This window comes from Mauremys reevesii, linkage group 1 (genome assembly GCF_016161935.1).
Source record: "Mauremys reevesii isolate NIE-2019 linkage group 1, ASM1616193v1, whole genome shotgun sequence".
Classification (NCBI taxonomy): domain Eukaryota; kingdom Metazoa; phylum Chordata; order Testudines; family Geoemydidae; genus Mauremys; species Mauremys reevesii.
In genome coordinates this window covers 228,981,743-229,004,718 of record NC_052623.1, presented here as the reverse complement: position 1 = coordinate 229,004,718, position 22,976 = coordinate 228,981,743, and the positions used below count along the sequence as shown (strand labels likewise).

At 42.1% G+C, this 22,976-nt stretch overlaps 1 protein-coding gene and 1 long non-coding RNA gene across 4 annotated transcripts in view; one reads left to right on the top strand and one right to left on the bottom strand.

Annotated features, from left to right (window-relative positions):
* NTF3 (neurotrophin 3) overlaps positions 1-22,976 on the bottom strand; it is a 61,933-nt gene that overhangs the window by 33,725 nt on the left and 5,232 nt on the right. The gene's annotated exons all lie outside the window — the stretch shown is intronic.
* Positions 3,682-22,976, top strand: part of LOC120380138 — a 74,124-nt gene continuing 54,829 nt past the window's right edge. The window contains exon 1 of one of the 2 annotated variants that reach the window (XR_005587636.1): positions 3,682-3,794. This is a non-coding gene — a long non-coding RNA (uncharacterized LOC120380138). Of the gene's footprint in view, positions 3,795-14,123; positions 14,327-22,976 lie in introns of those variants that run through there. The other variant, XR_005587637.1, reaches the window with a different exon arrangement.

Below are 22,976 nucleotides of genomic sequence, written 5' to 3'. Positions count from 1 at the left end.
CACACACACACACACACACACACACACACGGGATTAGGGGAAAGTGGTTCTCTCTGACTGCTCCTGGAGGCAGGACAGCTAGGCCAACCCCAGGCTAGATTAAAAAGACTGTAATACACTTCAAGACATGGGCCTATTGGTTGAACACTGAGTATTATGAAGGCAAGTGAGGATCTGGAAATTCCTCCAACAGGTAGATCTGCTCAGACTGATCCATGTAACAGGCAGGGAATGACTCCCAGGGCTCAACTGCTGCTCACTAGAAATATTCACATGAGCAAGATGACCAGGACTGGATCCTTCATAGTTAAAGACCCACAGACCTACCCAAGAAATCTGTCTCCAGCAGTTGCATCTAGCTTGAAGGGCCTGATCCAAACCCCACTGAAGTCAATGCAAGTCTTTCCATTGACTTCAGTAGACTTTGGATCAGATTTTCATAGTTTAAATTGGAAACTATGTATACAGCATTTGATTATTGTTTTAGAACCTCCTCTGTGCTAAGCTTTCCATTTGCATCAGTGAAAAAAACCCTCTGATTTTACATTTGCTTCTCCAGTTACAGTCCAATCCTGCTGGGTGCTGAGTTGCCTCACCTATGATTGAAATCAATGGGCCCGATGCTGCAAAGTGCTGCACATGTTAAATACCCACTGACTCCCTTGGGAGCTGAGGCAGCTTGCAGGACTGTGGGGCCTTTGTAATGAGGTGCTCAGGGAAGTCATTTACTTTTAAATATACTGAAATAATGTACTTTGTCCTCTCTTGGACAAGCCTCTATTGTGATAAAATCATGTGTTGGTCTCACTGATTCGTGACTTAAAAGGAGCGTCCTGCAGGTTGCAGTGACTTGATTTTTCGTTTGACTTTTTTTTTGGAATGAGAGTGTGTCTCAGTAATCCATAACCCACTTATGAGATTAGTTCTGCTTAACTAAATGGGAGCAATGTTTAATTTTCATTTTTTAGTGGTGATGCAGCCCGCACTGCTGCACATCCAACTTTCAAGACTCTCAGCATTAGCCTTTGGACTCCCTTTTAAACCTGTAAATCAAGCTCTAAGCACAGTGTGTTTTTTCTGTCTTTTGAATATTCACTTCTTGTTTCTTCTTATCAATATCCAGTATGTCTGTTTTGCATCATTCAAATAATATTTTGTTTATCTGACTTTGGACATGAGAGTAGATTTATGCAAGTCCCCAGGAAAAGGTCAAAGTGTATCTTTGGCTGCTAATGAATACGTGAGAGAAGCTGGTACAAAACCCATAACAGTAATAACTGTTCACATGGCCTGGAGGAATAAGCACAATAGGTATATTTTATCCCTGTGCAGAAGGCCAGCATAAGGCTTCTGAAGTGCTATTGTGAGGCTTCAGAGGTAACTATACTTCCAGCTTGTTCTCTGCTCAAGGGTACATTTTGCCTGGGTTTGGCAGTTGAGCGCTAATCATGGTTCCACTACTGACATGGGACCTGGTCCTGCTGCCTTTGAAATCAATGACAACAATTCCATTGACTTCAGCAGGATCCATCCCTTGCTGTGTGTGGCCTTTGGGCAAATCATTTTAACTCTGCGTCTCAGTTGTCCCCACCTATAAAATGTGGATATTAACACTTCTCTACCCAATGGGCTGTGAAGATTAATTAGTGAATCGTTGTTCGGTGATAGGGACAAAACTAATGTTATATAAGAGCGAAGTATTATTATCCCGTCCATAGCAGAGAACAAACTGAACCACATGCCTGAACCAATACATGAAGGAATTTAGTGTTATCTTTAGTCTCATTAGTGCCCAAGCATACTTTCTAAAGAAATTCTAAAGACCAGCCCAGCCAGCTCTCAATATCCTTGGACCAAATTCTGCCAATGGTGTAGTATGGGCACAGGTTAGGGCAGAATTTATCCCTGTGTTTCTAACAGTCTCTTTGATCAAAATAGCAATAAGAGTGGGCTGAGAGAACGTGATGGTCAGCATCAAGGTTGTCGAGCTCAACACAGGAAACAATAGGAAAGATGACAGACTTCGCCGGGCGCTGGTCAGATATTACTGACCATGTACTGAAGGGAAGCCCAGACACGCTGCAACAAGGAGTATATATATCAAACCTGTATACAACTGATTACTCCAGTCTTATAGTTATGACATTAATGTATCCACAGGTAGGCAGAACACTTTACATGGGTGAAGATAATCCCTACCATGTGGATCTTACAATTTAGGCTTTATGTAAATAAGGAGATTCTTAATCTGAAACCATTAGAGCAAGTTTGTGAGGCCCCTACTCACACTGTAATCCCATTGACTTCATCTTTGTCCTTTTGAAGACAATGGGGTTACTCAGGTGATTGAGGAAGGAATTTCTTATGTGACTATGGGTTTGCGGGATCAGGCCAGTAGGTAACACAACCTGAAACAATGTCTCAAAACATGCACCCACAAGTTATATGCAATTGTCTCTCTCTAAATTCAATGGCTGTGCAAACAACCCAGTAGATTATGGATAGAAAATTGAATATTCGTAATAGGCATTGCCATAAACCAGGCAGGTGGAACCAAAGCAAACATTCTGCAGTGTGTGAAAGGATAGTAAATAAAGCCTGATGTTGCAGTGACAGACCACAATTCTCTCAGAGCAATGAATGTAAGGAGGCTGTGAGCATGACTGTGAAACAGATACAGAGATAAATGACTAAAATGAATTAAACCTCAATAGATTTAGGTAACTGGATGACTTACACCATTAGAAATGAAATGGAGAGCTAGAGGTTGCTTCTAGCCCCCGCCCTGGCTCATATATGCCACTCCAATGCCATATATGGACCATAATGGAGTAACAGTGGCACAGGGGAAAAACTCCTTTAGTGCAGGAGCAGTATGGTGCTGATATAAGTATCCATACATGCTCCTTTGCAGGCCCAGCGTCATGGGCAGGGCTGGGATGGCTCGGATGAGGTGTGCTTAGAGTGCTCAATGACAATGTGATTCTGGGCTCCAGTGCAGTTTGTAGGCAGCCATGAGACGCTGCCACATGTTGGAGCTTCAGTTACTGCAGGGTGGCTCAAAGGTGATTTAAAACCATCATTGCCCCACCTCTCTCTGTGCTGTGCTTCCTGGAGAATCTGCCCCATGGACCTTCACCTACAGCTTAGGAATTCAAATTCAGCCCAGTTTGATAGTTATGGAAAGTTGTTACCATTACGGCACTGTTTGGGGAGTTGGTGATCTGAGTGCATTTCCTGGAAGAATAGTTACAAACATCATATCCACTCCTGTACTAATCATGCCGCTCATAGGCAATCTCTAGGGAAAAAAAAGGTCATGAAGGAGCTTTGGAGAAGCAGTAGACACTGAATTCTGCTCTTAACTCCTAGAATTTGTCCCTGCTATTCAGAGCTTGATGCATATTGATGGAGGACAGGATATGGGAAACCTAAACTGCTGTTCCCCTGTAGGGCATGAACAAAAATCCAGGTTTGTCAGTCAAGTACTAAATAAACTTAGCCTTAAATATGTTTGTCTTATTTAAATCATCATCCAGATTTGGAAAAGAACAAAATATAAAATGTTTCAAAGTCTCCACAAAATAATTGCATGTACTGTCAATAAATTATTATTCCATTAATGTTTTCTGTTTGTTTAGCACCTTGTATTCATAGGGATCCCAAAGTACTTTGCAACAAGTATACAAAAAGCACCTTGTAAATGCAGTCACCTTTGCATTGGAGAACAGCAACCAACACATCCACTGCATGGAAAGAGGAGGAGGAAAGGAGGAGTTCTGTTGGAGGAGCAGGTTTTTGTATTTTGTGTATTGTATTGTGTAGTTCGTATGTGGGGAGGCTGCTAGGGGCAGTGTGCTGGGAGAGAAGCTGAGCCCTGTTTAGGGGGCGGGGCTCGTCTGCCTACGGGTCCTATAAAAGTAGCCAGCCAGCCAGCAGCATAGACAGCTGCAGCGGCACAGCAGCCAGCAAACAGAGCTGTAAACAGGGGAGTTTCACTGGGAGTTTGTGGGGGAGACTAAGGCCTGGTCTACACTGGGGGTGGGGTCGAACTAAGGTACGCAAGTTCGGCTGCGCGAAAAGCGTAGCTGAACTCAAACTACCTTAGTTCGAACTATTCACCCGTCCAGATGCCGCGGGATTGAAGTCTGCGGCTCCCCCGTCGACTCCGCCACCGCCGTTTGCGGTGGTGGAGTTCCGGAGTCGACGGGAGCGCGTTCGGAGTTCGATATATCGTGTCTAGATGAGACGCGATATATCGAACTCCGAGAAGTCGAACGCTACCTGCCGACCCGGGCGGGTAGTATAGACGTAGCCTAAGAGACCTAGGCAGAGGAACTGACAGGCTAGTGAAGGGAGTGGGTGGTGGTCTGCCAGTGTTCTGGTGCCTGTTGGGGGTTTGTTTTGGTTTGTGTTTCTTGGACTAACAGGTTTTAGGTGGGAAGGCTATGACCGATACAGAGGCAGCAGTGAAAGACAATGAGGATGACTGGATGTGGAAGCTGCGGCATGTACATGATCCTGGAGGGGGTACCTGAAAAAAGAGTTTTGTCTGCATGAAGTGCAGCCTGATAGAGCTGATGGAAGAAAAGATCTGAGGACTGGAGATGCAGGTGGAAACTCTGGTCGAGTTTAGAAGGGGGTTCGAGCAGATGATGGAGCAAAGACATGAGGAGGCTGAAGGGATAAGCTCAGACTTGCAGATGGAAGCAGGACCGAAGAATTCTGAGGAGACACTGCTGGCTGACGAAAGTGGACAGTGGAAGCATGTGACTAAGAGAACCAGGCAGAGGAAAAGACGGGCCAGCGAAAGAGAAATAGAGCTCAGGAACAGGTTTGCAGAGTTGGTAAATGAAGAAGTGGCACAGCAGGTGGTCACTGAAGGTGAGAGGGCAAGGAAAAAGAGAAGAGCTGCTAGCCCTACAGGAAGAGGGGAAGAGTTAATGGAGACAACACCAAATATGAGCCCCAGGAGGATACGGGAAGGGTTGCAGAGGCTTGCAAGGGTGAATAGGAATTGAGAGGACTTGCAGCCAGTGGGAGCAGGGGATAGACCGGAGAATCACACTGTCACCAGGAAGAGGCAGGTCTACGTGATTGGGGACTCCTTACTGAGAAGAATAGACAGGCCTGTAACTAGAGCTGATCCGGAGAACAGAAGGGTGTGCTGTCTGCCAGGTGCAAAGATACGGGATGTGGACCTGAGGCTGAAGAGGATCCTAACAGGAGCGGGAAAGAATCCGTTGATTGTCCTTCATGTGGGAACGAATGATACGGCTAGATTCGTGCTGGAACGTATCAAGGGAGGCTATGCCAGACTGGGGAAGACGCTTAAGGAAATTGAGGCTCAGGTGATCTTCAGTGGGATTCTGCCTGTTCCTAGAGAAGGGCAACAAAGGTGTGACAAGATTATGGCAATCAACAGATGGCTCAGGCAGTGGTGCTATAAGGAGGGCTTTGGGATGTACAGCCACTGGGAAGCCTTCATGGACAGAAGACTGTTCTCTCAGGATGGACTTCACCTGAGTAAGGAGGGAAATAGACTTCTAAGATGGAGGCTCGCCCAACTGATTAAGAAAGCTTTAAACTAGAAATTTGGGGGAGATGGTTGGGAGATGTCCAGGTAATCTCCACGCCGGAATTTAACATCGAGAGGGAAGAAAACAAAGTAAGAGAGGATACAGCCATGGGCAGAAGAATGGACATAAGGAGGAAGGGTAGTGTAGATACCAGTGTAATAGGCACAGACAGACATTCTACCACCAGCATCACCTAACCGGGTAAAGAATGTCAGTGAAGCCAAACGGCAAAAATTAAGATGTCTGTACGCTAATGCGAGGAGCCTAGGTAATAAAATGGAGGAACTAGAGCTACTGGTGCAGGAAGTGAAACCGGATATTACAGGGATAACAGAAACATGGTGGAATAGTAGTCATGACTGGAGTACAGCTATTGAAGGCTATGTGCTGTTTAGCAAAGACAGAAACAAAGGCAAAGGTGGTGGAGTAGCATTGTAGATCAATGATGAGGTTAACTATAAGAAGTGATGGAATGGACAAGACAGTCTGTCTGGGCAAAAAATCACACTGGGAAAGAAAGCTACTAGAGCCTCCCCTGAGATAGTGCTCGGGGTGTGCTACAGACTGCCGGGATCTGATTTGGATATGGATAGAGACCTCTTTAATGTTTTCAATGAAGTAAACACTAATGGGAATGGTGTGATCATGGGAGACTTTAACTTCCCAGATATAGACTGGAGGACAAGTGCTAGTAACAATAATAGGGCTCAGAGTTTTCTGGATGTGATAGCTGATGGATTTCTTCACCAAGTAGTTGAAGAACCAACAAGGGGGGATGCCATTTTAGATTTGGTTTTGGTGAGTAGTGAGGACCTCATAGAAGAAATGGTAGTAGGGGACAACCTTGGTTCAAGTGATTATGAGCTAATTCAGTTCAAACTAGATGGAAGGATAAACAAAAATAGATCTGGGACTAGGGTTTTTGATTTCAAAAGGGCTAACTTTAAAGAATTAAGGACATTAGTTAGGGAAGTGGATTGGACTGAAGAACTTGTGGATCTAAAGGCGGAGGAGGCCTGGAATTACTTTAAGTCAAAGTTGCAGAAACTATTAGAAGCCTGCATCCCAAGAAAGGGGAAAAAAATCATAGGCAGGAGTTGTAGACCAAGCTGGATGAGCAAGCATCTCAAAAGAGGTGATTAAGAAAAAGCAGAAAGCCTACAAGGAGTGGAAGATGGGCAGGATTAGCAAGGAAAGCTACCTTATTGAGGTCAGAACATGTAGGAATGAAGTGAGAAAGGCCAAAAGCCATGTAGAGTTGAACCTTGCAAAGGGAATTAAAACCAATAGTAAAAGGTTCTATAGCCATATAAATAAGAAGAAAACAAAGAAAGAAGAAGTGGGACCGCTAAACACTGAGGATGGAATGGAGGTTAAGGATAACCTAGGCATGGCCCAATATCTAAATAAATACTTTGCCTCGGTCTTTAATAAGGCTAATGAGGAGCTTAGGGATAATGGAAGGATGACAAATGGGAATGAGGATATGTAGGTAGATATTACCACATCCAATGTAGAAGCCAAACTCGAACAGCTTAATGGGACAAAATCAGAGGGCCCAGATAATCTTCATCCAAGAATATTAAAGGAACTGGCACATGAAATTGCAAGCCCATTAGCAAGAATTTTTAAATGAATCAGTAAACTCAGGGGTTGTACCGTATGACTGGAGAATTGCTAACATAGTTCCTATTTTTAAGAAAGGGAAAAAAAGCAATCCGAGTAACTATAGGCCTGTTAGTTTGACATCTGTAGTATGTAAGGTCTTGGAAAAAATTTTGAAGGAGAAAATAATTAAGGACATTGAGGTCAATGGTAATTGGGACAAATTACAACATGGTTTTACAAAAGGTAGATCGTGCCAAACCAACCTGATCTCTTTCTTTGAGAAGGTAAGATTATTTAGACAAAGGAAATTCAGTGGATCTAATTTACCTCGATTTCAGTAAGGCATTTGACACGGTTCCACATGGGGAATTAGTTAAATTGGAAAAGATGGGGATCAATATGAAAATTGAAAGGTGGATAAGGAACTGGTTAAAGGGGAGACTACAATGGGTCATACTGAAGAGTGAACTGTCAGGCTGGAAGGAGGTTACTAGTGGAGTTCCTCAGGGATCAGTTTTGGGACCAATTTTATTTAGCCTTTTTATTACTGACCTTGGCACAAAAAGTGGGAATGTGCTAATGACACAAAGCTGGGAGGTATCGCTAACACAGAGAAGGACTGGGATATCATACAGGAAGACCTGGATGACCTTGTAAACTGGAGTAATAGGATGAAATTTAATAGTGAAAAGTGCAAGGTCATGCATTTAGGGATTAATAATAAGAATTTTAGTTAAAAATTGGGGCGCATCAGTTGGAAGTAACAGAGGAGGAGAAGGACCTCGGAGTATTGGTTGATCACAGGATGACTATGAGCCGCCAATGTGATATGGCCATTAAAAAAAGCTAATGCAGTTTTAGGATGCATCAGGTGAGGTATTTCCAGCAAAGATAAGGAGGTGTTAGTACCGTTATATAAGGCACTGGTGAGACCTCATCTGGAATACCGTGTGCAGTTCTGGTCTCCCATGTTTAAGAAGGATGAATTCAAACTGGAACAGGTTCAGAGATGGGCTACTAGGATGATCCGAGGAATGGAAAACCTGTCTTATGAAAGGAGAGACTCAAAGAGCTTGGCTTGTTTAGCCTAAGCTAAAGAAGGTTGAGAGGGGATATGATTGCGCTTTATAAATATATCAATCAGGGAGGGAGAGGAATTATTTAAGCTTAGTACCAATGTGGATACAAGAACAAATGGGTATAAACTGGACACTAGGAAGTTTAGACTTGAAATCAGATGAAGGTTTCTAACCATTGGAGGAGTGAAGTTCTGGAACAGCCTTCCAAGGGGAGTAGTGGGGGCAAAAGACATATCTGGCTTTAAGATTAAGCTTGATAAGTTTATGGAAGGGATGGTATGATGGGATAGCCTAATTTTGGCAATTGATCTTTGATTATCAGCAGGTAAGTATGCCCAGTGGTCTGTGATGGGATGTTAGATGGGATGGGATCTGAGTTACTGCAGAGAATTCTTTCCTGTGTGCGGGCAGGTGAGTCTTGCCCATATGCTCAGGGTTTAACTGATTGCCATATTTGGGGTCGGGAAGGAATTTTCCTCCAGGGCAGATTGGCAGAGGCCTTGGAGGTTTTTCGCTTTCCTCTGCAGCGTGGGGCATGAGTCGCTTGCTGGAGGATTCTCTGCAGCTTGAGGTCTTCAACCCACAATTTGAAGACTTCAGTAACTCAGACATAGGTTAGGGGTTTGTTATAGAAGTGGATGGGTAGGATTCTGTGGCCTGCATTGTGCAGGAGGTCAGACTAGATGATCATAATGGTCCCTTCTGACCTTAGAGTCTGAATCTATGAGTACATTCTGGCCAAGAAAACCTCATTCGCCCTTTTAAAAAGCCCTATACAATCTTTAATGTCCACACACAGTAGACAGGAACTCAATTACACTAACTGTAATAAGAAGTTGAGACATCATTCAAGAATAATACCAAATAAAAATAGCCTAGAAGGAAGGGCAAAATTTGCATGAGCATATACCAAATATTAAACAGTAACAATTATGTCTCAGGTAGCAAATTTAAGGCTAAAGTGTTTCATCATTACAGAGAACTATTTATCCTCTCATAAAAGTCTGGCACATAGCAGGTGTTGGAAATGGAAATGCAATTTCCCAGCTAGGCAAGCATCCAATATTTATGAGCCAAGCCTACGAAAACAACTGAAACTAAGCCCATTGCCGATAGGGACAGAATAATTTAAAGGCAAATGAAATATCTTCACCACTGTAAGAAGAGCAGCTTGTAATATCTGATAATATTCCTAAAAATGCCTGAATTTATTGTACACGAATGGAGATATCATGCAGGATAGTAACACAAAACCATGAACATCTTCATGGCTACAGTGCTATACAACTACTTAGACAGTTAACAGCCTCAAATGATACATGAAAGAAAAAAAATACGAGCGCTTAGCTCAAACAGTTCAGAAAAACTGTGGGTACTACTGAATGCATACAACTGAATGTATTTTGCATGTACTCCACTGACAGCACAGCTTGTAGAGAGGTAAGACAATCTGCTAAACTTCAACAGTGCCCGTAAATGCTTTGTGTACTTCCCATCTATGGAGGCAGTGTTTGGACATGGATTACATTTAGATTAAGTTCAAATTTATATTTGAATTTGACAGTGCTGCAACCTTTCTGCAAGAGTTCCACCATCCTGGGTTAATCTCTCTTATGAGAAGCACTTTTGTATCTGAGCCAGAACCAAAACGTTTGGGTTAGAATTGGCCTCTTGAGCCTCCCCACCCCCTGCTGAAATTTGAAGAGGTTTGGATTCAGTCTTGTTTTTAGACCCAGACAGAGGGATCTGTGCCTGTCAACACTCCTAACTCAGCAGGCGACTCCAAATTTGTTTAAAGATTTCCTGTTTCCCCACTGATTAGGCTCCTCTCTCCCTTTGGTAGACCACCTACATCAAAGACCATGGAAAACAAGCTACTTTTCATGGGCGTTTGCACAATTTTGATGCTGCTGGTGTTATGCACAGCACTGATCTAATGGCATCAGGGACATCACAGCGCATTCTGAGGAAGCGAACTGAGCAAATAATTCATTAAAAGGAATGTAATAAATGAGTTTCATTTCTTTGTTCCTTCTAGGTTAAAGTGGCCCCTGTGCAGAGGGCCAGCAAAAGGCCTCGGCACTATGTAAGCACTCAAAATAACGGAGATTAAGGTGGACTTAAATGGTTTCTAGGCCGAATGCTGGTCCTCTGCACATGGCTGAATTTCAGCCTTTGTGAATTGTCCATGAGCAGATTTTGATTTTTCTCAAATGTATGTGTTATTCCAAGAGCATGTCTACATGGCACACTCCTTATGGTCCCATGTATAGTACATATATGGAATTTATCCATGCGAGGTGGGCAAAGAGCAGTGTAGATGACAACGCACGGCTTAAGCAAGTAAAGACACTCCTGAACCCTTAGGGTATGTGTCCTACATGGCTCTCTTCAGACTTAAGCCAAGAAACCTCTTCAAATAAAACTTTGGGGTGGAGCTTGTTCCTGGATGCTTCATTGTTACTGCTTGGTTTTCAAAGTCCAAGCTGTATCGGTTGATTTTAAATTGAGCACATTGGCCACGTGTGATATGTCTGTCCCCTGATTTGATGAAGTGTAACCTTAAAAAAAAGACAGTGTTCCATTGAAAATATTCACTTCTACAAATTCAAAGTTAGTTTTCAGTGCATATACTTCAATATTCCTTTTAAATTAACTAGGCTGCAAGGCATGCCAGTAGATGTGCTTGCAAGGATACTCATGGAAAGGAGCCATGAAGGGGCATTTATTACAACCAAAACAATTTTGGTGGAAAACTGTATGCCGTAGTTGTTCAGCTCTAATGAAAAAATAGATTTAACAAGACATGGCAGAACATCTAAAAGTTAAGTTATCTTCTCAAAATTATTCTAGTGCAACATCAATGGTGTTGCCATGACATCTGAAAAGTCTTTGAATACTGTGGAGGTATCAGAATTGGAAAATGCACACAAGAGGTACAGATCTTCAGAAAAAGGAAAATAGTATAACTTTGGAAATCCCCACACAAGGGGTGAAATCTTGGCCCCATTGATATCAATGGGATTTTTCCATTGACTTGCTGGATGAAATCCTGACTCCATTCTAGATCAATCCTTAGTATATTAACTGAAAAAATATGAAGGGGGAAGATAATCTGTAAATACCCAAAAGGTAACAGAAGTCTGAACAAAAGAATATAGAAAAAGAAGAAGCCATTCTAGATAAACCAGATTGTTCTTTAATGTATAATTCTGTCCCAAGAGAACCCAAAGGGAATATATTAAATATAAACTCTGTATTTTAGCAAAGTATTTGACATAGTGTCTCATGAAATCTTCCGTGAAAGAGGAATTCAAATTGGTTTGGACATGAACATTATCATATGGATACAAAATTGGCTGATGGACCATAAACAAAGAGCAGTGATACATTTCCAGACCAAAAAACCTCTTGAAAACTTGGTGAAGTGAGAGTTCAGACTGGAAAATATATGGCCCCTTCAAATAAAGTTAATAGACTGTAATTTTAAAAGCACAAACACAAACCAATGGTCTAATCCAGCTCCTGTTAAAGTCAATAGACAGATCCCAGAGTTTCTTTCAAGTATCATCAATCCTAACGCTGCCAAGTATCACCATCCACCTTTTTGCCTGTAAGTTGGAGACCCTCACCTATTTTTTATAGGACACTTCAATCTTCCCTGTTAGGTAGGCAAAGTCATACAACATGGCTTTTAGGCATCTGATACACACCTACCCTTCCAGCTAGAGCTACCTCCTTTTGGATGCCTAGACCTGCCCATAAAGCTACACTCCATTTGCAATATATTCTACTTCCTTTGTTCATGTGACAGATGTTTTCAGTTCTTCCCCTCCCCATAGACAGTGGGCCAAGCTAGTCTACCCTCCCTTCCTCAATGCTGAGGGGATAGGAATCTCAAAGCCCCTACCTTTCTGACTGCACTAAAGGGCACACATTTCTTGCCCCTTGCTGCTCTGGAAGGCTAGTGTCTTCCATGTAACTCACTGGTGTACGACAGTTTGTCGCTCTCTGCTGCTTCAGACCTTATGAGTTGTTACAGCCCCACCTACAGCGCCTTGGCTCTTTAGCTAAAGCTGTAGAATCTCATACTTCTAGGTCTGAAAGACCCTGACTCAATCCCTGTTGTGTCAGCCAGGAGGGGAGTTATTGTGCTACCACAGGGAGAGGGAAGGTAAGAACACATGATCCCATCTCCCGCTAATAGATTCAGAACCACTTAGGGATTGGTGTTCTCCCAGCTACAGCAACAAGGAAGTCAGCCATTGTAGCATATATGGATCCCCCTCTTCCAGTGGCAAGACCCAGAGGGAAGCCAGTTTTCCCCAGGATGCCCTGTTGAGTTCCCAGGGGTTGCACAGGTGTTAAATGAAAACACTGTTTGATCCTGGGTCCGCAGCTTTTACATTCGTGGTCTATGCCATGGTGAAGTATCTCATTCTATACCAGAAACTGTAACACATAGCGAGAAATGGAAACTGGAGAGCAAATCGAAGACATGTGCGTAACAGAAATATTAAAGACAAACCAACCCAGAACCATTTTAACTATAATTGGGCAAATAGATGTTACAAGAATGAAAAACCACCACTTTTCCAGAATTTCTCAACTCCCCCAAAACCCAACCATCACCACCGCTTCTGTCTGATTGACCTCCAACTGCTCTAAACAAATAAATACAATAAAAACTTCTCCATGAACATGGACCACACAAAAGAAATTGTATGTGGAAAGGAGCTTTTTCCAGAAAATTTATGCCTTTGTTTACACTGGAAAGTTTTATCAGTAATACCACTATAGTTTTACCAGTCTATTCCCCACCCCCACCTTATTCTGATAATACCTTTTTTCAATATAGTTTATGCCACTCCCCAAGTGTCATAAGATAAACTGAAAAAGGCTCTCTTATACCAGAATAAGGGTGTCTGCATGGGGATTAGACTGGTATAATTACATTGAATTTAAATTCAGACATTAGGTTATACTTAAACACAAAAACAAAAGACAACAACACACCTTTCCCATCTAGACAAGGTCTGTGTGAATGGGTTGGTGGGGAGGGGGGAGATGTCAAAATAGGACTTGAAAGAAATCTGTCACACTCTTAATTGTGGATTTGTTATTCTGATTCTGTAGCAACTAAACTGAACAACTTTATGGTGTGGATGGACTTCTCTAGAAGGGAATGCTGGAGGGATCAGTGATGTTTAAAACTACATTAATAATGTGGAAAAGGAAGTAAACTGTACGTTTAATTCAGTTCACAAATGGTACTAAATTCATATGTTCCCATTCTAGCTGCATGGTAGGTAAATGTTTCTGCTTCTGAGATCAGGCACCAGCTGCAGGTGTGAGCTTTAAAAATTCTATTTGCCTTACATGGCTGAATGCTATTGAAGAATACTGAGGTCCTATATATATTAAAAAAAAGATAGATGACTTGCTCCTGGAGCATACTTCTGACAGCTGTTTTGTTTTGTGTGTAGGATGAGGGTTGTAATCTAACTTTTAAAATGTGCTTTTTCACTTTTAGGAAATTCCATTTTGATTAATAGTTAAGTATTTCAGGGGGAGTGGATGCAAGAGGTTGGGGCATGGCATGCTCTTTCATCCCCATCCCAGAAGGTGCTTGCTTAAGAATCTTTTCTTCCTCCCTGTTGTTGGATGGTGTCACAGGATAGCTTGTCCCCGTGAGTAGGTCAGACCCAGCTGCCCTGCGTCAGAGCAGATGGGCCCAATTGGGCCAATGAAAGAGGGCAGGGCTAACCCTGGGGCTGTAAAGATCTGTCAGAAGGCAGGTAGAGAAGGAATAATTGGGGAGGCTGTGCTTGGGGATGGGAACCACAGAGGAGTTGAGCTAACTCTCGTGAGGACTCCCTGGAACAAGCGAGAGGTAGCCCTAGGGTCTCTGTTCTCTTTCTGGAACACAACTGGCTGAGAGCAATGCTGGCTGAAGGAAAACTGGCTGCAAGAAGGGAGCTTACTGGAACTGGGAAACTACAGGAAGCAGGATTACCAGAGACCCTATGGAGGGGAGGCTGTGAAACCCTAGGACTAAGGGTGAGCTGAGGAACTGTTTTTTGTCTGAAATATGCTTATTCTTGGACAAATAACCCTGTTTAAAGGAGATTGAGCATGGCAGTGAGTGCTTGTTAAACTGGGGAGAAGCCCTGCCACGTCACATATGCTGGAGAATACGGGCACTTGGATTCATCTCTGATACAAGGGGAGAGTGAGATGGATCTCTGGTACCAGTGAAGAGGGGGAAACAGATGCAGGGTGCCACAGAATGGCCTTTGACCATGTGGGGGTGTTCAGGTGATAGCCACTTTATTATAGATGGCAATAATAAAGTAGCAACACATGTGGTATAAATGAACTAAATAAACTTGGAAACATGGGCAGGAGATTCATCTTGTTAAACAACCAGAGGGTACTATTCCTTATGTTCTGTAATGATGGATAACTAAGGGGTTCTCTCCCCCTTCTTATTGTCCAGTAAACCTTTGAAATTTATTCTTTGCAAAGTAAACCCAGACAAAGTTCCTCTTCTCTGCTGGAGTGTAGACACCATGCTGTCTCTCTCTCATCCTTTGGTCTATTTGCTTTTTCAATTGGCTTAATCACTTTACCTTAGATGTAAATGTACTTTCATTGTCTTTGGCCTCACCTTGCTCAATTTTCATTGGAAACACAGGCTAAACAACATTGTCTGGCTTGGGTAGACTTGTGTATCCACTGCCTCCAAAACCTATTTTAAGAACATATTTCCAGCACACACAAATAACTCTTTATACACAACCTATACATACCACACAATGATATTCATGACAAGATTGTCACCAGTTTTAAATACACCTTAAAAGAAACTGTTTGGCTAGATATTCTGACAACGGTGTTTTCAGTGTGTCTTTTGCCAGCTGGCATCAAGGAACAGTTAGGGTCACACCTGAATAATAAATAATAAGAACATAAGAATGGCCATACTGAGTCAGACCAAAGGTCCATCCAGCCCAGTATCCTGTCTGCCAACAGTGGCCAGTGCCAGGTGCCCCTGAGGGAGTGAACCTTACAGGCAATGATCAAGTGATCTCTCTCCTGACATCCATCTCCGCCCTTTGACAAACAGATGCTAGGGACACCATTCCTTACCCATCCTGGCTAATAGCCATTAAATGGACTTAACCTCCATGAATTTATCTAGTTCTCTTTTAAATGCTGTTATAGTCCTAGCCTTCACAACCTCCTCAGGCAACAAGTTCAACAGGTTGACTATGCACTGTGTGAAGAACTTCCTTTTGTTTTAAACCTGCTGCCCATTAATTTAATTTGGTGGCCCCTAGTTCTTATTATTAATAAAAAAAAGCTGAGACAGTTACTGTGTTGTAACTGGGATTCCTAACAGTCATAAATGTAGTATACAAAGTACCAAAGAAAGCAAGCTTTTTGTAATGGAAACAGTAAGTCTGAATGATTTGTTTACTTTCCCTATGTAACCTAAGAAAGTTACTATGCAATATATAATTGTCAAAGCCTGCAGTGCAATAGAATATTTAGAGTGGATTTTTTTTAAAGCACTCAGCATTAACATACCTCTGCTCCACTTGAAATCAATGGACATTTTACCACTGACTTCAGTGGGAGCAGAGTTAAGACAATGCAGAACACATTTGACAATTCCACCCTTAACACAGCATTTCTACGTTACAGAATTTCCTTGTATTCTAACCTTTTTAAAAGGCATGTTAAAATATCTAAGGAATTTATTTTTGAAAAGGCTCTTTGAGCTTTGAAGGGATTTTTTGCCAGACTCATTCCTGAAGAAGACTAAAATGAAATGTGATAGTATCCATAGTTATTGGTCTTAATTCGGGAGGTAAAATGGCTGGTTTCATATTCTAGAATTTGCCAAAGAAAATCCAGATGGTGACCCATTGGATGAAAGTAACAGTCCGTCACACAGATGGACACACTTGCAAAAGCAGTAAATGGATTTAAAAAAAAAACCCACACACACCCTGGTCAGAGTAAATTAGATAGGAATGTGCAGTATGATTTGGTGGCATATAATTGTACAAAGGTCTTAGCAGAATTTTCAGTTGAAATTTGGCAATTTCAGATTTGGATACACATTCATGAATTGAGTTTAATACATTTATCTAGTTGCATGACTTTTGTTAGTGTGTGCTTTAAAGGCACAGGGCGTGATTCTGATCTCACTGTGGTATGACTGAGGAGTAACTCCATTGTAGTCAGCAGGGTTACAACAGTAAGTGAGATCAGAATCAAACCTTCTGAAGTTAGTTATTGCCTAAGTTTTTGGCAGCTGTATATTCAGATGATGGGGGGGAAAAAAGATAGGGGGCTGGGGACAGTGGGAGGAAGATAAATGGCTGGGAAGGGGAACTCTTGCCTTTTAGGCTTTGGTGTGTTCACTCCTGAAATGCTACTTTCAATTCTAGAAGCCTGCCTGCATTACCAAAAAGTAGTAGCTAATCTGGACAGAATGCAAAGAGCAACAGATAAATAGAGAATAAAACAATCTACACAGCTGGTTTATACAAAATATTTGAATGATTTACGCTATGAATGGCCCTTGCATGGGGTGGAGAGAGGCTACAAAGAACTTTCCCCTCCCCTTACATATCCTGCTCAAGGACCAAGTACAGTTTCAGTCCCTCCACTTTGAGGAGCATAGAGACCTCCTGCCTCAATAGGGAAAGGAGGAGAGAAGGCTGTTGTATCCTAAATGAAGTGCAACCTATGCACTGCTTGTAAATGCAGGGGACGGCAGTGAGGGATATTGCCTCCTCAGGAAGCCATGCAGTTTCACACAGCCTTCTACTCAAGGATGTGCCTTGAAAGCACAGTCTTACTTTGTCTAGTCTATTCTTTGGCCTGGTCTACATCTAAAAATTAGATTGGTCTAGCTATGTTGCAGAGGACTGGGTGGTGTGGGGTGGAGGGAAACTCATGCCCTGTACAACATAGTTAAGTCAGCCTAACCCTTGATGTAGGCACAGCCAGGTCAATAGAAACATTCTTCTGTTGACCTTGCTACTGGGGAAGTAAATTAATTACACTGATTGAAAAAACCCTTTCAGTGATGTGGGTAGTGTCTACACTACAGTAGCACAACTGCAGCATTGTAGATGTGCTGCTGTGGTGTAGCCATACCCTTGGCAAGATCTACTAGATCTGACTATGGAACACATTCCAAGAGAAAATTGGGCAAATCCAGAGTCTTGATCACCTTTAGGAGACACAGCAAAGCCTTCCTCTTGAGAAAGACCTCTCTGCTATAAGGGTGATACTCCTAATACTGACACCCCTTTCTACCCCAAAACCCTCTACCATCCTCCCAGCCCCTTAAAAAGAGTAAAAATAATATCTACACAATCAGTCCCCAAAACCCTACCCAAGCAGAGGGGTTTTGCCCCCATGAGAGATGTGCAGAGTGTCCATTAAGTCTACTAAGGGCTTTGCTATTGTTACTGATTTTGACAAGGAAGGTATTAATGCACCAAGTGATAGGTAGCCATATATAACCCTAAATTAATTAAGTGGACAAGAAAGTCTGTGGAATAGTTTCAGTGGAGTGATGGATGTCCAATTTCCCCTTCCTTGTCACTTGATCCTCTCCACTACTCCCCTCCCCCTGGGATCCCTGTGTTCTGGGGCTGGGATGGGAGCTGCAGAGCCTGACTGCTCATGAGATGCAGGTAGGAGGTGGCCCTAGCTGAGCAGAGGCTGGCATGGGTTGGTGACCTGACACCTGTCTCCCATCCCTAGTAACTGGACTTTTAGTGTGCAGTCAGTACATCTAACCAGACACAGTATAGGTCCCCTTTTGACCAGACTTTCAGGTAAAAAACTAGACGACACCTGGCAACCCTACTTGATGCCCTGCATTATCAGAGGCAGACAGAACACATTTCCCAAATGCACAATACACACATACCACATCACCTTTCCACTTCCTCCACACTTCTTCCTCTGAACACCACAATAGCTTGAAGTCCTTTGATTAGGCAAAGGCCTGGCTTCTTTGAAATGCTGCTGCAGATGACAAAGAATCCTGGGATATGTTTGGGAGCTAAAGACCCCCACCGGGCATGACTGAAGAAAAACAGGAACTCTACTTTTTATAAATGGATTTATAAAATATTATAATTATATTCAAGGGAATATAATAGATATACCGACAATGTGGGTGGAATTTTCAAAAGCAGTCAGCATTAGCCTAACTGTTCCCACTGATGACAATAGTAAAACTTCCACTGACTTCAGTGGGAGCAGAGTTAGGCCAATGCCAAGTGCTTTTGAAAATCCCATCCCATATTTGTTGGAGCTGAAGAACACCAGGTTCCCAAATTTGATAGATGACTTCTTAGTAGCATTCTCAGATTGGTGCCAAAGAGCTTTTATATAATGCTGCTTTTTATTTTATATAAGTTTATGATGAAGTCACTGGATGATCTCTATAGACATAAATCCTAGCTACTCTGAAGCCCTCACATATCTAGCTACATTAAGAAGTTTTACTTTTCATATGCTCAAATGAAATATTTTGCTTAATTCTTTGAGAATGAGTTTTCTTACCTATACCTATGGGAGAACTTTTATTGACCAATAAATACAATTAATCAAAAGAAAATCCTGAACAACAAGTAGCTTTTTTGAGTGACCTGAAATCTAGTTCTTGTAATTCATTATTCCATTTCAGTTTTCTGGAGCTTAAAGATGAAAATTATTATTTTCCAGGAGTATCCTTCATTCCTATTCTTTCAGATAGTCCTCTGAGTAGAGTGATCACCAAGGTTATGGTTGTTCTCTTATCTAATCTCTAGTACAGTGGTTGAAGTGTTGCTTGCCAGCATCTTTATAATAAACTGTTAAGTTTACATAGGATATTTTCCCTTTTGAAATAGAACATATAAATTACTCCCAATTACTCCTTATAGTTGAAGGAATAAGTTAGCTAGTTTCCCCGTAAGTGGCACAGCAGCCGTGGGGGTTCAGGAAAGCCTTGAATGCATATAGTGTAGTGGTTTCTCGAACGTGCTCAGGAAGGAAAATGTGATGCATAGGTGACAGCATGGAAAAGGCACAGGAGAAGCTGACAAATTTACGAGAGACGCTGACAAATAGCAAGATGAGGCTTGCATGATTGGCAGGGTTATTCAGAGCTTTGAAAGTAATAAGAAGCTTGACCTTGATGCAGTGCAGAAATTCAAGGCAGAACAACGATTTGGTCAGAGCAACAAATGAAGACATTTTTAGTGGCAGTGCTAGGTAGGCAAAGAGGGTGCCAGGAAGCCCAGAGAAGAGGAGGTTATATTTTATTACTTTCACATTTTCCCCAATCATACACAGTCACTTGCCCCAGACACTTTCCGTTCAGACACAGGCCTCCTATCTATTCTCCAAAACATACCTGGATTGAAAACTGGATGAAGGGTAGTAAACCAAGAGCAATGATAAACAGGGATTATCAAGGTAGGAGAGGTGTCTGGTGGGGTACCACATGGATCAGGGTTAGACTTGTTGTTTAAACAGTATTTTTAAATGATCTGGAAGAAGTGGAACAAACAGCATGTAATTCAATGTATAGACCATACTAAACTGAGATGTGTTGCAAACACCATGAAAGACAGGGAAATATTAAAATGGGACCTAGAAAGGTTAGAAAAAATGGGTAGAAAGTAAAAGATTCAGAGTGGAAATATCAAAGCGAATACATCTGGGGAAAACTAATGTGAAGCACAAAGATTAAGTGAGAGGGAGAAAGCTGGAAAGCAGTAATGCTGAAAGAGACCTAGGCATGACATGAGACAATAAATTAGATGTGAATTTCCAGTGTGATATGGGAGTATTAAAAAAAAATCAAATGTGATTAACAGTAACATGCAGAAGCAACATGTCATGGAACAAAGAGCTGAAAGAAGTCCACCATCTCTGGCACAACTGGAATACTGCCTTTGCTTTTGGCCACCTCAGTGCCAGAAAGACAGGGATAAATTGGAGGGACTTCATAGAAGAGCAACAAGAATGATTAAAAATTGGAAGGAATGTTTTATAAAGGAAAAATTCAATATGCACTATATAGTGTAGCCAAACAATAACTAAGTGTGGACAGCTAAGGGAGATAACTGGCCACAAGTATTTGAAAACTGTAAACACCAATGAGGGAGAGGAGGTGTTTAGGGTTAACAAAGGTTTAACTAGGACGACAAGCAAATGTAAGCTTAAATCAGGAAATTCCATACCTTGAGATTTAAGTTGTGGAATTGAATCCAAATAGAGGCAATGGAAACAGTAATTTAAAACATGACTGTACGAGAGTGCTTGAGAATACAATGCTACATTGTCGACAGGAGATCCAGCAGATAAACTTAATAGGTCTCTTCTATAATCACATGTACAAGCTCCTAATAAATATACCCTGCACAAACATATAGATGTCTTGCATACACCATGAGATATGTACTTATCTACATAAGCACACATACACCCCTTCACAACCATACTCTTGGCAGGTTCAGTGCCACCACGTAGGGTGAGGTTTCTGTTGTTTCAAAGGTGTCACTGGGCACTACTGCTTGCATCTTGGTGCTCCAATATCCTCCATTTAGCTCTCTTGTATGCAATGTATTTTACAGGCTGAAACAAAACAACCCTGCATGCATTTAGATTCTTCCAAAATGTGTCTGAAGCATTTCTTCTGCCCTTCTCCTTTAGATGCATCTTTCTTGGCTCAGCTGGCTATAAAGCATTACTTTATTATTTATTTCCATGAGGCCAGTTGAGACATACAAGCCATGCCATCATTTTTACCTTTGTTACTGCAGCTTTGATGCCAACGTTATCAAAGACTTCATTGCCTGGTGGTCCTGAAAATGTATCCTAAGGATAGTACTTTGGAAGCATTGATTTAATATAGCCAATAGATTTATGAGCCATTGTTATGAGGTCCATATATCATAGCTGCAAAAGCAGGAAGATAAAATCTGATCTTGGTTTGGAGCTGAATCCTTATGCATTCCAAATCCTGCCTCTCAACAGATCAAAGGAACTGCTAGTCTTGTGAATTTGGTCATTCACCTCATGAGTGATGGTCACTATCTTAGTGTTTGTTTATACATGAGTTATTCCAGAATAGCTCATTTAAATGCACACCCTATGTTAATCCAAATTTACTTTCAAGCATAGACAAGCCCTTCAGGGTAAGTCTGTGCTAGATTTTTTGCTTCTCTTCTAACCTGATTAACCGATTAGCTCAAGTTAATTGGCAACTACCAGTTTTGGAAATGCTAATATAGACACTCCACAAACATGTGTGGTTTACCCTAAGGCTCTGCCTAGGAACAAATATTTGTGGATTGTCCAAATTTATTAACTCGGCTAACATGAGTAACAAGTGCAAAATCTGCAGTCTAGACAAACCCACAGTAGAGGAACTTATTGTTCAGAGGGTGTGAATGACCAGCTGATGGCTGGGACATTTATTGCTGTCTTGCTTAAGGTGATGGTTAGACCAAAACACTTAGCTGATGCACAGAAACTGTTTACGGTGCTTTGAAGATTGCCTTGTTCTGGAAACACATAAGATGAACTGCCATCTCTTTCCATAACCCTGAGATGGAATTGATTGATTGTATCTGCGCTCCAGATGACATCACCTTACTATTTGCAAGTATATACACCCACATCAACACCTCCCAGTACACAACTCCCAATCCCTCACTATAGAGCAGATTGGGAAACACAGGTGAGTGTGCTTGGGAAACAGTACAAGGACAACTCCCCTTGGGGCATCATGTGCCCCAGAAGAACAAAAAGGGATAGGGAGGCGCAGAACTCTGGCACCTCCCCCTACTGCAGTGGCCCACACAGCAGGTAGCTGCATCAATGGAAGTAGGCTGTAGTATTTGAATGGATGGTGCCACTTTTATAATCTCTCCCCAGGCACAATCTTTCCTGGGGCCTCTCACTGGGAAGTACAGTGCCACACTAGAGGCAGTATACACAAGGCTGTCTCTCTCTCTTTTTCTCTCTGGTTTATACATTCCTTCCCACACACAACTAATTCTCAACACCCCAGCTACCCCATATATACACATCCTACTATTCACTCTTCACACACTTCCTCCTCCTTTCCTTCCCTCCCCAATTCCACATCCTGCACTGACAGACCCACAACCATAGGTGGATAGACACCTCCTACACAAAACCACCTCCTATACACCACAGTCCCTGTTATCCACACACCTACTGCCACAAACTATTACTCCCCTTACCTCTCCTCTAACCTTCACAGAAAGGGAAGTACATTACCCCTACTCTACATGGACACAGACGTCCCCACAGAAAATATATTCCACCTTTTGCAAATATAGATTAATAGCTTTGTCACAAGTGTGTATGCAATTTGCCAAAGTTAATACGTATCCCCATGTTCTCACCCTTAAACTCCCACACTTTCCTGTGTGCCCCTGAAACTCCAGCACCAATTGCACCCCTGGAACCAATGTGTTTCCCTTCTCTTCTGACAGGCTTATGGATTTGTTTGCTGCTGTTTGTTTTTTTAAATTATTATGGAATATAGAGCAGGAGCTTTGGTATAAATAAGGGTATTATTGTGGGATTGTTTGGACTAAGTTGTGGGCTCAGCACACTTGTAGTCACTCTTATTTCATCTGGCAATGAG